The following is a 19,296-nucleotide window of genomic DNA, read 5'->3' on the forward strand; positions in this document are numbered from 1 at the left end:
TGATGTGATAACATTGTTAGCTAACACTATGGTGGTAATCATTTTGCAAGATATGTGTATCAAAACAACTCTGATACCCTTTAAACTTAACAGTTAGATCAAGTATATCTCAATAAAACCAGAATAAAAGACAAAGAAAAAAAAAGGTCTGTTCAGAGCTAGCTCTTCTAAGCAGAAAAAATATACTATTTTCTGGTTTGGGAGTTGCCAGCAGATAGGTAAACTTAAACTGCATGCCTGATTTAATATTTTGATTCAAGTTGATCTTTTTTCTCCTAATGAGAAAATGAAATAATAATCATATAAATGTTTATATAATTATCTAAATAAAAACTATCTAAATGTTCTTAGGATCATGGCAAACCTCAGAACAGCACATTAGAAACCAAGGTAGAAATTTGACAATGCATCTGAGCTTGGGATAATCTCCTGTTTATTCCTGGATGAAATTCCTGAATGTTTCCCGAGTTCTTTGATTAAGCAAGCAAACTCTAACTGTTCCATAATTTTAGTAACACCACATTCATATTACTGCTTTTCTATTTTTTAAGGACACAGAAGGGGTAACGAATAAAGAAAACCACCTAAAATAGTTGTAACCCACTGAAATTTATCAGCTCTCCTCTGAGAATGAAATATGTGCGCTCATTACCTGAAGTTTCCCATTCTCAGAATACATCAGCAATGCATATCTGATCCAGTTTTGTAATAAGTTATCTATAATCAAAAATAAATAAACACGCCAACTTTCTTCGTAGAATAACTCAGTGACACATTTCATCTGCACAGAAAAATGCAGATGTAAGTTCCCCATTAAAAAGCAAATCCTCAGTTTAAAAACCTTGAATAATTTAGTACTTCAAAGAGAATGCTGCTGATGAAATGTATGGTACTGATAAGAGTCCAATTTAAAAATCTTAGCTTGGAGATAAGATTTGCATTTGATGAAGATTTGGATAAATGGGCATTTACTTTAAACCCTTGCCTCTCAATGTTTCGTTCTGAGGCAGTTAAACAAGTTTTGATAGCTACGTTGGACTCAATAATATAACTTCCTTTTGTTAAATGAACTATTTCAGATGTATTATTGCCACTTATATATGACCTTGTACTACCAGACAACTGTCCCAGTGAATAATTGTGTGAGCAAGCAATATTGATATTTTTTCTAAAGTGTTTACCTCCTTCATGCATCAAGCTTGGTCTTGTTATTTGCAATCTTTTCCATCCTTTTCCCATTCTGCTCTCTGAAACCACAATCTTTGGGGCATGGCAAATGTACTTTACCAAGTCCAAACTGGCTAATTACACTAACAGAAAATTGCCCCATCAAATATCAGTGTCTTCAACTATGACATGAAAATGTAACTCAGTGTAAATTGTGGTAATTTATTTTCTATGACACTAGAGTTTTCTTCTGTAAAATTGATGATTAAAACACATTCAGGGCATCGGACCACACTGTTTCATTAGAAATATTTCTAATAATATTGATGATTTTTACTAATATACTTGCCTTAAAGATTAGCCATTATCTAACTTGGTTTTCTCTGTATTTTAAACCTAATTTAAGTTCTTAGCAGGGTTGAGCTTATACTTTTATTTATTTGTTTTGTTTAGTTTTTTTATTTTATTAACAGTAATTTATTTCTATTATATTTTTTATTTTTAAGTATGATATGTTGCCCTGCCAGATCCCAAGAAAATTGCCTTCAAAAGGGTGCTTAATATAAAAAAGGGGAAAACTGAAGTGTCCTGAAATTGTATATATATTCAGAAATGCCAAGAAATTAAACCCAGTTATCCACAATGGGTAAAGTCTAAGAAAAATCCAAATCCATCTCTTCTATGGGTTATTATATAGCCATAAAAATGAAGATTAAACACTATGCAGCTAGACAGAAAATATTTATAGGTAATGTATTGCTAAGTTAAAAAAGAGGGGTGTATATAATGGTGTTTCTATAGTATAAAAATATTACTGTTAATCCATATATTCTGAAAGAAAATATTAGCATGTAAAGTCTACATATATAAAAGCCAAGTGACTGGAACACAGAACAACCAGAACGGCCAAAAGGACTGATTGCTATGACTAGCACTGTGGTGGCCAACTGGACCCCAATCGCCACCCCCCCACAACCTCCCATGGCCCCACCCCTCAGCCAACCTGGTCCCCCATCGGCGCGCCACCCCAATCCAGGGCAGGGCTGGCCGGCCAACCACCTGCGGCCACCCCCCGACCCCCCGTGCCGACCCGGCCCTGATCAGCCCCATTGGGGTGGGCTGGTCGGCCCCCACCCATGCACAAATTCATGCAACAAGCCTCTAGTAATAATATATTTATATAAGTTTTAAAATTCTATTCTATTTTCAAACTGTGATTTTTAAATAATTTTATGATTACAAAATCATAATACCAGATGTATCAGTGCATAAGTTGTTATATGTGTGTTACAAGCAACAGATGGTACTAAACAATGACTTTACTATACTTAAATAATTTTAATTGTATAACAACAACAAAATTGACCATTTTCTTCATAGACAACCTGATCCATAGCATATTTTAATAGTTTAGAGAACTAAACTTTCTTCTTGCACCTACTTCTCCCCTGGTTCAGTTTCATATCTTTTTCACTCAGTTTCCCCCACTCTATAAATTTCCATCTCAGGTTGATTTATGGCAGATAATTCCAAATGCCCACCCTATGACCTTCTGCCCACAAGGGTTCCTACCTGTGCCAGACAACTTCATCCCAGACAACTTCAATCACCTATTTCTTCTTATCCATTCTTTAATTTTACCTGTCCGACTCTCACCTATATCACAGCTGCTGTAAGAATGAATAGCTAATACAGAGCACTGGAAAAGGTCAAGAGAGAGAAACTGCAGCAGAAATAAAATAGTTTTACATTTTAATATTCTTTATGGTAACCCTTTCCTGCTTTTCAAACAAGACTTTCTGCACTTCATTTTGCACTGAGAACCACAAATTTTGTGGCCTGCCCTCCCAACCCTTAATCATCTTTCTCATGTCTATGTCTTGCCTAACATACTCCACTTCTCATTTTCCTCACCAACCATTCCTACTGACCCCGATTCCTCCTGTCCCATTGACTAATCCCACTGTGTCCTTCCCCTTGCACATTCACCTGCTATTAGGTAGTCCTCTGCCCCACTTCCTTAGTACTTTGTGCTTAGCTCTCTAGCCAATGTCATCATATACTTGTAGTGCATTAACTCCGTCCTTTCTCATTTCATGGCAAATACACTGAAGTCAAGGTCAAACATCAGTCCCACTTTTTCTAATAAATTAATATACAACCAGGACAAAGAGAAGCAACAAAATGTATGGCCTTAAGGTGGAAAAAAACAACTTAGACAGGTGCATGGAAATCTGCTCAGTAGGAGTGTGGCTGAAGGCTAAGACTGGTGCCCATGCTGAAGTCAGTGACAGCACAAAATTTCTAAAGTCTCTCCAAAGTGCCAAGGTTGCCAGGACACCAGGGATGGAAGACACCAAGGTTTAAAGTCAATGATTCATGCAACACCTGCTTTGTGCCACTTTTCACAGCATTTACTGCATAGCTTCATCTGGAGCAGGGTTTCCCAATGTGGGCTGACACTGGAAATTTGGAACCTGGTTATTCTTTGTGGTGGTGGCGATCTTGTCCATCATAAGATGTTTAGCAGCATCATTGACCTCTATTCACTGGAAGCCACTAGACCATTCCCCTAAGTGGTGATAATGAAATGTCTCCAGATATTACCAAATGTGATCTGGAGGACAAAATTGCCCCCATTTGAGAAAAACACGAAGGCTACTATTTTATTTTGATGATAGTGTTTTTCCCCACCTCAGGTAGAAACGTGTGAGCCCACTGTGTCAGGAGAATGAAATCAAGGAAAATAAACAGAGACACTTTCTAGTTTTCCTGGATTTTGTTTCAAAAAGCTCAAGTTCCAAAATGGAGGGGGAAAAATATTGTTAGAGAGAAAATGCACTGGCCAAAAGCAAAGAAGAAGAATCCAGGGGCATTTTTATGGGGTATTAGGCTGAAAAATGAAGGGAGAAATATTAGCCTGCAGTGAAAAGGAGATTCCAGTGGGCTAAAGGGATATAATTGATGGGGATGGGAGCAGAGAGGCTTCTGGGTTGTAGAGCAGGAGTAGGCCTATATACTGGTAGTGTAAATGGGATGTAGGCAAGACCTCAGAACAAAATGAGTACAATTGGGCATAGGCAGATAGGATTATATGGTCTTTGCAGACAGACTTTTAACAAATAAATAAACCACAGGCATAGAGAGCCAGATTTTTAAGGGGGTATAATGTGTGTTGAGAATATAAGCATTTCAGCAGGTCACTCTGTGTCCTAAATTTGGAGGATTAGATGTCTTCATAGAGCCACTTTAAATCATCATGATGCTTCATAAAATGGTGATTCAACCCCGTGTTGGGAAGGAACACAAAGGAGAATCAGATTAATTTACATACCCAGAAGCAAAAGAGGGTTTCCAGTTAATTTATGTTTATGTTTATATTTATGTTTATATTTATATTTAATGTATATACATATATATAAAATTAAAGACGTTGAATTTTTACTCTTAGCTCACTAGATTCCAAGGTATGCTTTATTGTGTCCATTTTAAAGAGAAGTACCTTGAATCTTAGCAAGTTTAAATAATGTGTGTAAGGCCATTAACTTTCATCTAAATGACAAATGGTCATTGTGTGCCTACTGTGTGGCAGGTGCTTTGCTGCATGGGAGTATAATGATGAAGGCACATAGGCATAGCTCTGGCCGTATAGAGCAATTAGATGCTCACCCAGTGAGTTGTAGATGGCAGCTGACCCATAATGGGGGAATTTGATCTGGTGGGAGAGGGCAGAGGTGTTCCCTAGGAAGAGATACATTGGAGTTACCAGGGGAGGGTTTCTCCAACGTTGTCCACATCTGAATCGCCTGGAGGGATGGCTAAATCAGAGCGCTGAGCCCCCTTCCGTTTCTAATGGATAGTACCGGGCTAGACTTGAGAATCTGCATAATTCCTACATTCCCATATGATCTGTGCTGTGTACACTGCAGTTCTGGAAAGCACACTTTGGGAACCACTGCACATTCTAAGCAAAATAAAATCTGGGCAAAGGACTGTGGGAAGAGGAATCAAGGCTACCCGGGGCCTGATCCACAGCGGACTAGAAAGTCCTGCCTTTCTACACATGAAAAACCTACAAAGAACATTTCAGTAACTTGCCATAGACACTCCTAGAAAAAAGCAGACAAGAGACCAACACCCAGGTTTTGTAAATTCCAGCAGGCCAATCCCTTTCCTCCCAGTGGGTCAGGCCCCTCTGCTGGCTGTCTCCCACTCTGGGACTCAGGGATTGCTTTCATGGTTGCAATCCAGAGAAAGGCAAACAGCAGGCCTGCTGCCTACAAAAAGTGAGCCAGGATCTCATCTTTGACTGAGAGAATGCTGACGATGTTAAGCCATGCTCTGGGATCGTCTTTCTTGAGATGGGGGCTTAATCTTACAGAAAACGCGTTCTTTCTCTCAAGAGTGCCTTTGAACTAATATAGCAGAAACTCCGACTCCAGTGGGCCTTTCTGATATGCCGCTGAAGAGTGTGAATTTACTAATCAATACAAATTACAATTTTTCAACTGACAAGTCTGCAAGCCAGACACAGCCTCGAAGGCTTTATTATTCACAGCCTGAGTGCTCAGGACCAGAGCAGAGAGAAAGCACAGAGATGCTGCAAATTTGTCAAACAAAGGAAGAGATTATTGGAGAGGGACTCAACATGGGAGAAATTACATGATCAGGAATAAAAATGTACATTTCTCAAAGCTACCTTAGCTTAAACAGTTTTAGAGAGAGCAACCAACATTACTCTTTAGGGTATAAACTAATCACGTCTCATAGATGGGCATCTTTGTTTGCCTCTCTCTGTAGCTTACAGTCTCACATGCTCATATGCATATGTATGATTTGTATCCAAGGCCACAAAATGATCAATTATATGTACACATATAATCTCGAAACACATAGATGTATGCCATGTGAATATACGTATAGATACATACTTATATATGTAAAATGAACAAGAGAGAAATAGAAAAACACAGAGATAGAGATGTGTAATGATGTACGCATTCTGCTACCTTGAGAGTCTAGTTTTTAGGTCTTGCATTCAGTTATCTCTGGATGAAACAATTTCCTATTCTAGGCCTCAGTTTCCCCATCTGCAAAATGGGAGAGTTGGATATGATATCTAAGGACTTTGCTGGGCAGACAGTTCCTACTTGCAGGGAAGTAAAAATTGCTTAGGGATGCATTTCCTGTTCTAAAAGTTCTTCCACCTGAATATGAAAATCAAAAACTCTGCTCTTTTCATATTTTGTAAAGCCCATGCTTCATTTTCATTAAAATGAAAACCTCACAATATCCTTTAGAGTTACTTAAAACTTTAAAATAATGTAGATATGACTGAAATAAATCAAAGAAAAAATACTTTTAGGAGAAACATCTATTTTGAAAGATGGAGATCATATTCTTTGCGATTGTAGAGAATCAGTAATGAAGTGGCTGAAGCTCTGGGTTTTTCATGTGTAGAAAGGCAGGACTTTCTAGTCCGATGTGGAACGGGCCCCGGGCAGCCTTGATTCCTCTTCCCACAGTCCTTTGCCCAGATTTTATTTTGCTATCTAGGTCACCTGCAGCATCGTAACTCTGGTCCTGCTTTGTTTTCCAACAAAGCTTCTCTGACTCCTGGACCTCCTGCATCCCATGAGCTCCCTATCCCTGCCATCTCTGTAGTAGCCTATACCATTTGTCATTGAAATATTTGCTCCTTTAATGGCTGGGCAAGTACAAGCAGCTACTATTTGCCAACCACTCACTACATGTTCAGCCCTGTATTATATTGGGTTCTCTGTGTATGTCATTTGATGTAATCCTCAGGACTTCCCCATGAGGGGGAACAGCACTCAGAGATACTTGAGACCTTGTCCTTGTCCTAGGGCATATCAAATATATGCTAAGCTTTAACTTGGTTTTAGGTTTCTCTGACTGGGGACTCTGTGATGTTTCCACTGCTCTATCAATTAACAGTCAAGAGGAAGAACAGAAAATAAATGTTTACAGGTGTTTATATACATACATTTTATATATGTTGCCTCTTATTTAAGTCACAAAATGCAAGGTGGAAAGTAATATCCTTAATTTTTTTGTAAGATAAGAAGAGGTTAAGTATCTAGTATTTAACAGACCTGGGGTATGCACACAAGATTTTCACACTGTGACTGACATCTCTGATTCAGGACAGCTTCAGGCAAGTCTAGGCATCTAAATATGTATTTGGCAATTATCTCAAAAACATAATGTTTTTCTCTCTTTTTAATATTATTTCATATTTTTAGCATGCTAGGAAATAGAAAATATGCAAAAAATCCTTTAATACTGAGCTGCCCAAAAATATTAATTTTAATGCACACATATATACAATATGTACATGTATACTAAAACTGGACTGTAATATAGTTAACTTATTTTGACTATTCTTTTATCTAGTGAATTTTAATGATGGCATAGTTTTCATTCATATGTATTTATCAGAATTTATTCATTCCTCTTTAATTAGACATGCATAAGTTATTTCCAATTTTTCTCTATGATCAGTTTTTCTCTATGAATTAAACTCCAGGCAACATAGAACTTTATGTACAGTGTTTGGGAAAGAGAGAGACATGTCTATTAGGCTAAACTAAAAATAAATGTCTCAACTTTACAAACATTGGGTATTACTTTAAAAATCCATCAATAACTATGCATTCAAGCTATACACTCTTATCCAGATGTTGGCAAGACTGGCTTAATTAATATGAAATCTTTAGAGAAGTATTGAATAGAGCTTTTTGAATTCTTAGGGGAGCGAGTCTGACTACACCATAATGGGGACCTGGAAGCCCAGTGGCTAGTTCTGTACTCGGAATCATGTTAGTGTTTCTCATGCAAACCAACTTCCTTGGTCCCCAACATGCTTGCATTTCTTCTCCTTTTCCCTTTCCTCCTTCTCCTTCTCCTCCTCCTCCTCATTCTCTTCCTTTTCCTTTTCCTCCTCCTCCTCCTCCTCCTCCTCCTCCTCCTCCTCCTCCTCATCCTCCTCCTCCTCCCCATCCTCCCCCTCCATCTCCTCCCCTTCTTCCCCCTTCTCCTCATCCTTCTCCACCTCCTCTTTTTCTTCTTTTCTTCCAACCATCCTTGTCCTTCTTTACCAACAGGATCATCATTTGGTTCATGATCTATGTGACACTTTAATCATAAAAGAGGTCAGCATGCTTTTAAATGTTAAGATATCAGGGTTTTTTCAGCCCGATTTTCCCTTTTCTCCCCTCTCCCCCTCCCCATTCAAACGGTTCTCTGCATTACAATGTCTTCAAGGAGGTTCCTCTCCAAAAGGCAGAAGTAGCCTATGTGTCTCTCTGCCTTTTCCTCCCCACAAATCCTGGATTTTAGAGGGATACTGAGGGTTTGGGGAAGAGGTAGAAGGAAAGTATAGGGTGTTTCTTTGCAGATGCAGAGGACCCTCAAATAAGCTGAGGGAAGTATATGGCTACAGGGTGATGTCTGAGCAGCTCAAATCCTTTTCAGAAACACAGAGAGCGAGTGAGATGGTTGCCCGGCACATAGAGCCCCAGACGTGAGATGCCCATCCTCATCAAAGAGCCCGTGTTGCCAATAAAACACAGAAACTGCACAGAGCCACCAAACCTGAACAGAACATGGATATGGAAAAAAGGTAGGCTTCAGCATTATGGATCCTTAAAGCGATGAGAGTTCAGGGGAGGAGGACAATAGCTTGACATGACACAGAGCCTCAGAACCCCTGCCAAATCCCAGGGAGTGGCTCCTAAGAAGGTGCAAGTTCAAGGTACTACCATTCTTACATGAATGAAATTCAAAATTAACTTATGTATTAGATCTGATTGGACTTAAATCCCCTTTTTAATCTTTCAACTCCAATTCCAAAGCACTACTCAAGGCCCATATCCTGGGAGTTGTTTTCTAGCATTACTTCATAGTTCTATCATCTCCATCGTCCTGCCATCAATTCACCCTGACTCTTTTACTACCCAGCCTTATTTTTAAGCTCCAGATATTAAATGTGCATAAAATATAGACACATATAAAGCAGAGTGAATTGAGGAACGTCCAACAGGAAGAAAGAAAGTCATTGCCACAGGTTCAAAGATTCAAGTCATATTCACCCAAAGAACATGTTGGGACAAAGGCTACAACAGGAGGGAGGATGGTAAGTTAGCAGATAGGGTTTCAGAAACGTTGGGTCAGGTGAATTTATTCCCTCTGCCTGGTCCCCTGGCTGACTGCCTTTGCACATATTGACTTAGCAGTCAGCCCCATAATAGTACAGTAATGAAAAGAGATTGCAGTCAATGAGCACCAATAACAGGAAGAACATTTTCCAACAGTTTACATAATATTTTTGTCTCTAAAAGAGCTTTATTACAATCAAGCCTGTAAGCAAGCATGAAGTCCAGATGACTGCTGTGAGGTTTGATCAATTAGTATTTGAAAGCCTTTTTTATTTGCTTGGATGCATGGTTCAGAGTACAATCCATTATCATTTGTCACTCATAGGTGCTTTTTCAAAATTTCCTTCTGAAGTAGCAGAGAAACTATCCCTAAGGGGAAGAAAGCCACACAAGACATTTGAAAGTCTAATTATTTTTAGTGATGCTGAGTGGATATCTCTTGCTGAAACTAAGAGAGCAAGACCATTGCTTTTTATTCTCTTCCCATGAGATGAAGAAGAAATGAACAGATTTCTGAACAGCTCTGCTTGTCCAGCTTTCTCTTAGTCAATTACATTAGAGTTTAAACCAATCTAGAACAAAACTTAATGATGACTTTGGTTGCTGAAAAAAAAAGGACTATGTTTATATATGTATATATAAGTTTGTTTTATTTTTAATTTTATCTATTATCACTTAAAAAAAAAAAAGCATCCCTCTTTGGGTAGACCTCTTCCAAACCACTCTGCTACCCAGAGACTGTCAATGTACTTAGCATGCTGCCTATTAGGCACTCAAAACATGTTGACTGTTTAGTACCAGGTGAGAAGGGAAAGGTCAAAACAAGCTGTGTTATTACCATAAAGGCCAATCTTTAATGTTCTATCATCACAGTGAGTCCACATTTTCCATCTCTTTCAACACATACCTTAGAAAGCTTGTCCTGATTAATCCCACACACTAAGATCTGTGTTTTCTTTTAGGAACTTTATAATACACTAGATTCTTTTTTTAATATATATTTTATTGATTTCAAAGAGGAAGGGAGAGGGGGAGAGAGACAGACACATCAATGATGAGAGAGAATCATCAATTGGTTGGATTGTGATTGCCTGCCTTCTGCACACCCCACACTGGAAATAGAGCCTGCAACCGGGGTTATATGCTCGGACCCACCCAGAATAGAACTGAGACCTCTTGATTCATAGGTGGTGGATGCTCAGCCACTGAGCCACACCAGCCGAGCTACACTATATTCTTTAGTTAACTTTTAAAATTGTCTTGTCTCTGTTAGAGGCACATCTCCTCTTGTAAACGCCACTGTCACTTTGAAAGTTATGAGGTGCCTGTTCTGACACGAAGGAAGACAGGTACAATGACATGGCTGCTGAGTCATTCCTCTACAATCAACTTGGAGAGAAATTTATTGTAAAATTAAAACCTGGGAGGTTCGCTCACCCTTAGAAATCTAATCAGGATGATGATGGAGAGAGAGCTCAATGGAGATGGCAAAGTTTGCTTTACATTGGATCTTCTCTAGGTTTTAGAATGGGCTGCTGCCTACATTCCCAACCTTGCCCACTTACTGATTTTGCCCCTAACACCTAACTATTGTTTAATGGCAGGACCGACTTTCTCTTTTCTTTTTTAAATTTTTTATTGATTTCAGAGAGGAAGGGAGAGGGAGAGAGAGAGAAACATCAATGATGAGAATCATCAATTGGTTGCTTCCTGCACTCCCCCCCCCCCACACACACACACTGGGAAAATGAGCCCGCAATCTGGGCATGTGCCCTTGACCAGAATAGAACCCAGGACTCTTCAATCTGCAGGCCTATGCTCTTCCCACTGAGTCAAACCAGCTAGGGATCTTTCTTTACCTTTACTCCCCTCCCCTACCCTCCCCTCCCATCCCATCTCCTCTCTTCTCCCCTCTCCTTTCCTTTCCTTTTCTTTTCAGATTCTTAAACCTTCAGTACTATGGCCTTTGCTTGGAGCACGTTCCCTTCCCCACCCCAACAATTTCATTTCAGATGGCTGTTCAAGGTTTATATCAAATGTCAGAGAGGCCTTCTTTATTTCCTCACATCTATTTTATTCTTCATCAGAGGACCCTGTGTCATGTTTCTGACCATGTTTTTGCCTCTCTACACTATCTATTTACTGAACATCGTGTTCACTGTCTGCTTCGTCCAGTAGAACGGATGCTGGATGAGGACAGGCCCCACGTCGGTCTTTTACAAAGCTGTGTCCTTAGTGCTTAATGACATCTAGCATACAGTGGTTACCCAATACATAGTTGTTGGAAGAATGAAGAAATGAAGGGAGGAATTTGGATCTAAGAGGTCCTTTAGAATTTCCCCAAGAACAAGCTGAGTTTATCAGGATAGAAGAGCACATGAGGACTCAGGAAAATAAAGACCAATCAAAGAGTGTTTTTGCCTAGTGTGGCCTTTTCCTTTCTTTGAGCATGAAGGAAACAATACTAGATGATTCACTAATATTGAGAACAGGTCCAACAGAAAAGAGGCCTGGGAGTTGCAACTCTTAGGATTTTCTCAAGGCACAATCTTGGTGACAAGTGAAAAACTGGGGGGGGGGGGGGGGGGGGGGACAGTAAGGTTTCATCTAGTACAGAAATAAATATTGATTTTTCAATAATTGATCTTATACACTCTATCTCTGTATCTCACTTGCTGTTTAGAATGGAATGAGTTGGGAAGAAATCTGAAGGTTCAGGATTACTGGAGAAGGTGAGCTCACAGCCACTCGATGGCCACCCAAACTGGTCATTTTTCTGTATGTCCCAGGCCCTGCAAGTATGCCAAATCATTTAGAGTCATTATCTTCTCTGACCATCATAAGACCTCTGTGTATAAGTGTTACATTTTTGCTTTCTTTAACGCATGAGTTTACAGAGATTAAGTCAGTTGCCCAAAGTCACAGAGGCAATTATTACACCTTGAACTCACTACCAGGTTGACTTCACTCCAAGTCCACACTCAAAACCACTTCATTACTACATGTTTCTGAGGACACTGACATTTTGGCAAGCAATTATTTGTTTGGCAGGACGCTCCTTCACATAGCATCTCTGGCTCTCTGCACTAACTGCTTGTGACACCCCTAGAACTCTTGGCCTGCCTCTGTTGAGGGCCACTGTGTTTGTAAACTTAATAGGACCTATGGAGCAATAGCTCCATTCACTACCAATCTTGCTGATCAAACTTCCCAAACCAGAGATCACCTATTTGTATTTCCCAGGGCCACACTGGACCAGAGACTTTACTATAACTTTATTCATCTAGACTGCTCACAAATAAATAAGAAATCAGGATGCCACAAATGAAACATCCTATCTTGGTACATTCAATGTATGGCGATTTCATGTTTAATTGGATTATATTCATAGAAAAAACATCATTAAAATTTTATGCATATCGCTATAATGTAGGAAACCACTTGTGAAGGTCATGGAAGAGTCAAGATTAAAATTAGTTACTGTATGGTATAGAAATGCAACTTAGATTTTTACTACTATTCATTGGACTCTAATTCTAGTATCAGTGTCTCTCCCACCCAGCCTCTGCAACCTTATAGATGAATATTTCTAAATGCTACTTTCATGATGGTGCACCCTACTTTAAAATAAGCAATGAGGTACCACTAGGTAAACACTTTATGTTTCCCTTTCCTGTCTTCAAGATCCTCTACACTTGAGATTTTAACTGTGCTCTAGCTTTCTCTTCTGCTTCTCACTAAGTGTCATTAATTCTTGCCAATTTAGTCCCTTTACTATTCCTTGATGCCTTTAACCTTCATTTTCAGATATACTGTATACTCTTTTCATTTCTCTTGCCAATAATTTCTTTCTTAATACTTGATGCTTATCCAAGTGCTCTCTAACTGTCACTGGCCAAACATTTCGTTCTTCATGGCCACATGAATCTAAAGCTATTTCTCTTACTTCTAAAGGCCCAGAACTTATATTCCTCCCTATCAGTAATTCTCCAACCTAGTTGGACACCACAATTACCTATAGATATTTTAAAGGTACAAGTCCTATGTCTGCAAATCTAGAAGTTCTGATTTAATATATCTGGAGTAGAGCCCATAAACTTTTATTAAAAGATATAAACATATGGCTGGCAATTTCTGATGATCAACCACATTCAGAAATTATTCAACTGGCACATCTAATTGTTTTATTTTAATAGCTTTATTTTAGTTTTATCATCATCATCATTATTTCTTCATTTCATGTATCATCAAAATTTCCTTGATGGGTAGATCTGGGTCTAATCCATCAAAGTCCTAATTTATAGAAAGTACTTAAATATTTTCTGATGTGTTGTGAATCAATTGACATTCTATTTATAATTATGTTGACATTTTTTCTTATGGCCAATATGAGAATATATCTTATTCTAATAATAAATAAAAATTTCATGTTATTAAACTGCGGCCAATTTTAGATTGGAATATGAAATTGTGAAGCTAACTTGACTCTCTTTTACCTCAAGAAAGGCACGGATATCTACTAAGTGAAGTAACTTTCAATAATTTTAGCAGAGATTTATTTTTGTATCCTGTTGGTCTCACAAAATATTTTAACAGGAAGAAATATTGTGAGCTCTTTCTTGATAAACTCATTTGAAATCCCAGTTGGAGATGTGTATTCTGTATAGCTTTGATATGGGTGGGAATCCACGTGTACAAATTGTGTTCATAAGAAAGAAACAAAAGTGAAAATTAGTGTTAGTCTCCCAAGGGTTGGATATTTTTAGTCAAATGATAAATGCACTGATGGTAACCATGGGAATAAAGAAGAAGAAAACCATCCTAAATTATAAAAAAAAAAAGAGAAAGAAGTGAGAGAAAAAAGAACATGAAAAGAGATGGAGAAGAGAAAATAAAGAAGAATTAAGGGAATGGTGAGTTAAGATAAAGGAGAAAATGGAAAGAGAAACAGATGTTTTCATGGGCAATGTTCATCCACATGGTCTGTACTGGATCTTATAATTATATTTTATTCCATCTCAATAGTTTTTCAGTAAAATAATGGAAAATGACAGATACAGTGTTGGGTCTGGGAAGGCACACTATAAGAAAGGGGTTTGAAGCTTAGTTTTATTAGTTTCACCATAGATCTACTTCTAATCCTGATTCTTCATATTATTTTGGGCATGCCCCAAGAAATGTATGAATGTGCCTTTGTTGAGCCAGCCCTCCACACCATGACTTCCCAGGAAGAGATATTCATGCAGAGGGTAAAGGAAGATGTTAAAAGGACAATGATGTCAGAACTGGTTTGGCTCAGTGGATAGAGCGTCGGCCTGTGGACTCAAGGGTCCCAGGTTCAATTCCGGTCAAGGGCATGTACCTTGGTTGCGGGCACATCCCCAGTGGGGGGCATGCAGGAGGCGGCTGATCGGTGTTTCTCTCTCATCGATGTTTCTAACTCTTTATCTCTCTCCCTTGCTCTGTGTTGAAAATCAATAAAACATTTATTTTTTTAAGGACAATGACAAAAGACAATCAGAGCACCTCTTTACTATTAAGAGATCTTGTATCTGAGATACAAAAGCCATTCTGACTAAAGGGAATGGAACACAGGCACAGGGCAAGAAAATATAAGGGAGAGGACATGCGTCCAAGGACAATGACTAGCAATGCGATGCAGTCATTTGAACATCAAATATGCCTTTATGGTAAATTGAGGCATAATTGAGGCATCATTCTCCCTCCAAAAATTACACCAGCAATGACTTTGATCATTCCCAAAAGAATTCTCATTTCAAGATTGACATGTGAGTTGAAGTGGGCTGGTGAGCACGGCCAAAGCAGGCGAGAAAAGAACCACTTACTGCCAAGACTTGCTTCCGGCACTTCAGTCACATCTTATGTCTGTTTTGGCTCCTGTCCTAATGTTCAAGTGAGTTTAATTCCCAGCAACACTGTGTATAATGTGTGCGGACACAAACTTAGAATGCTAATATCGGATATCCAATACAGACCTTAACAGAGTTTATGGAAAAAGCAAAGCGTGTGTACAGAGTACACGGTGGCTAAATGTCAGGGCAGACTTGTAAGCGGCTATGGATTGCATACAGAGATTCAGGGCAACCCCGATTCTCTAGAATATGGCAAAAAGTTAGAAAAAGCTTGTGTAGGCCATAAAGAGAGTTTACTGAGTATATGCACTCTATAACATAGAAGAGGTCCTCATGACTTCACTGAAAAGCAATTTATTTGTAATTTAGACACACATTTCAGCCAAGCTACAGCAGCGCTGAGTGAACTGGAGAAGGGCTGGTATAAGAAAACACTAAAATCACAGGAAACAATTTAGTCATATAAGCTCTCCAAAAGTCTGGCATAATAATTCAAAATGAAAAAAAGTCTCTGCCTATATACTCAAAGCTGCTAAAAGTTCTTCATAATTCTTTGCTAAAAGCTTTTTGAATTATTAGCTATTGACCTTGGGTCATTACAAAGTACAATCTATTCATGCATGTTTGTATGTTTACAGCTCAGTTATAGACACAAACACATATAGAAAGAAAGAAAAAGAAATATTTACCCGAACATAAAAATTCAACATGAAACTTAATTTTAAATATCAAATAAATCACCAACATATTTAACAAAAATAATTATTGAAAAGCTAAATATTATCTGAAACTTTATTAACTAAGAAAGTTTTCAATATGATAGATTTCCAAAAAGATAATCATCTTCTTCTGTGACCTTCTCTTTTTGGGCATTGATAGGTATCCTTCCATTAAACAAAAAAGCAAAAAGAAAATAAAAAGTACACTGAAAAATACAAAACATTAGTAAAAGAAATTAAAGAACACAAATGAACGAAAGACATCCTGTGTTCATGGTTTGGAAATTCAGTAATTTCAAAATGTCCATGATACCAAAGTAGCCTACAGATTTAAAGTAATCCCTATAAAAATATCAATGGCATTCCCCCCCCCCCCAAAAAAAGAATAAAACCAAAAAACTAAAATTCATATGGAATGACAAGGACCCTGCAGAGATAAAACAAATTGAGAAAGGAAGCGAAGATAGAGACCACACACTTCTGGCTTCGAAACATATTACAAAGCTATAGTAATCAAAACAGGATGATAATGCAAAAAGATATACCTATGGGGCAATGGAACAGAACAAAGAGCCCAGAAATAAAGCCAAGCATATACAGTCACATGGTCATTGTCAAGGCTACACAATGGGGAAAGACAGTCTCTCCAACAAACTAGTTTGAAGAAACTAGATATCCACATACAAAAGACTAAAAGTTAAATGTTGTCTAATCCCTTAACCTATACACAAAAATCAACAAAATGGATTAAAGACTTATGTGTAAGACCTAAAACTATAAAACTCCTAAAAGGAAACATAGGGAGAAAGCTTTGTAATGTTGGTTTTGGCAATGATTTCTTGGATCTGACACCAAAAGCAAGGACAACAAAAGCAAAGTTGGGCAATTGGGACCACCTCACACCATAAAGGTTCTGCATAGTGAACAAAACAATCAACAGAATAAAAGACAATCTAAGAATGGGTGGGGGGGAGGCAGTTTTGCAAACCCTATGTCTGACAACAGGTTAAAATTTAAAATATATATTAGGTATATATATTCAATAAAAAAATAGAAATAAAAATAATCCAATTAAAAATGGGCAAATGACTTGTATAGAAAATCCTCAAAGAAATGCAAATGAAAACAATAATAAGATATCACCTCACAAATGTTAGGGTTATATGATACATATCTATATATGTATCTATTTTTACATATATATGTATATATATATATATATATATATATATATATATATATGTGTGTGTGTGTGTATATATATATATAAAATAACAATTCCACCAAGATTGCAAGAATTTCTAATCTTGGTGGGAATTTAAAATAGTGCAGCTGCTATGAAAAGCATTACAGAGGCTACTCAACCATTTAAAATTAAACTACTACCAGAAGACCCAGAAATCCTAGTTTGGGGTATTTATCCAAAAGAAATGAAATAAGGATTTTGAAGAGATAATCTGATCTATGTTCATTGCAGCATAATTTACAACAGCCCAAATTTGGAAACAGCCTGAATGCCCATTAATAGAAGAATGGATAAACAAAATGTAGCATAATGTATACAATATAATATTATTCAACCTTTAAAAAGAAGGAAATTCTGTTATATGCTATAACTGATGAACCTTGAGGACATTATATTAAGTGAAATAAGCTAGTCACACAAGGACAAACTACAAGACTCTAGTTATAGGTTATCTAAAGTAGTTAAATTCAGAAAAGCAAAATGTGGTTGTCAGAGATTGAGGTGAGTGGGAATGAGGAAGTCATTGAGTATGTATAGAATTTTAACATGCAAAATGAAAAATTTTAAGAGATCTGCTCTACAACAATGTACATATAGTTAATAACACTCTACTGTACTCTTTAAAATTTAAGAGATTGGTTTTCATGTTATGTGCTTTTTATCACAATTTTAAAAAGAACATTGATTTAAATATACACTTGACAATAATACATCTCAATATATTATGTGATCATATTAAGTTAGGATTCATTTCCTAGACGTCAGATTCCACCAACCTACGCTCCATTTCGAATCCTTTCACAAAATAAAACTGGTATATATGGCTTCTGACCTTTAGCTTCATAAATATCAGGTGAGAAATGTGTCTCCATTTCTCCACCCTATGCTAGTGGGAAACCAGAATCCTATTCACATAAATATTTACTGATGACATTAATCTTCATTTGATTAAAATAAACAAACCCCTTAGTCTCCCTTTCTCAGCGGAATGAAGAGTTTTCACAGCGTTAAATACATCCTCTGAGTTAGAAAGGTGAAGGCATGTTAATTTCTATGACTGACAGACTTGTTAAAATTGATTTTAATTGCAAGTTTTCAAAAGCTACATTAAAAATTAAATAACCACCTGTTATACTGGAAGAAATATATTCTCTTTAAGTCTAGAAATTTGAAATCATCGATTCTAATGGGTCTCAGGAGCATTTGGATATTTGTAGGAGCACTTTTGGTTGTCACAAGGAATATTTGGTACATAGGTGTCCCACCAGACACTCAAACAGGTGAAGAAAAATATGTATATGATTACCTAATCCTAATTCTAATCACATGCCCTGGGATGAATAGTGTCTTCCAAGAATCCATGCCTATCTGGAGCCTAATTATGTTTTACATATAAATTAAAAGATGTTTACAATAACAAGGAATGAAACTATCACACAAACCAAAGGAAAACTGTTTCTTCATGTGTTAATATCTTTACCAATAGCGGGCCCTCATTTCAGAAATTTACATCTGAGATGGTTGCTACACTCATGACTTATTAAGTCACCAATAGGATGGACTTGCATTTAACAGCTCTCTCATTCTCAGCAGCTATCTCAGTGGAGGCATCTCACTATACATTGTGGAAAAGCCTATCTATTTCAGATCAACCAATTTTTTTTTAAATCACTTTTCTTTATTTCTCCTTTTTTACATTTAGATGGTTATATTGATTACTGATTATTAGAATTATATGTGTGAGCTAGATACATTTCACATTTCATTGTATGATAGCAAAGGGGATGGTTTACAGAACATTTGCTCTGTCAAGGAGGTATTAGGTCACAATGGTGCCATAGGTTTTTATTGCTCACTCCTATGGTGGTTCCAAGCCCTGAAATGTATTCAAAATTTCTCTAGCATTCTGGTCAAGGAACTAATTATCAATTCACTAAGGCTTCTGGCTCCAGTGTGAAGTTTTTACTTAAGTTGAATTAAATGGGTCCGAGCCATTTTTCTGAGCTCAGTCCAATAGCTCAAATGGTAATTCTTAGAACTGCATTCTTTTTTTGCTATCCCAAAGTGTTTTTTTTTTCCGGGGGTCCTGCTTGATGTTTGCCATTCCAGTC

At 37.5% G+C, this 19,296-nt stretch overlaps 1 protein-coding gene across 5 annotated transcripts in view; it reads right to left on the reverse strand.

Annotated features, from left to right (window-relative positions):
* LRRC4C (leucine rich repeat containing 4C) overlaps window positions 1-19,296 on the reverse strand; it is a 983,070-nt gene that overhangs the window by 357,351 nt on the left and 606,423 nt on the right. The gene's annotated exons all lie outside the window — the stretch shown is intronic.

This window comes from Myotis yumanensis, unplaced genomic scaffold, assembly GCF_028538775.1.
Source record: "Myotis yumanensis isolate MYYU_CA2020_CCGP unplaced genomic scaffold, mMyoYum1.0.hap1 SCAF_10, whole genome shotgun sequence".
In the NCBI taxonomy this organism is placed as follows: Eukaryota; Metazoa; Chordata; class Mammalia; order Chiroptera; family Vespertilionidae; genus Myotis; species Myotis yumanensis.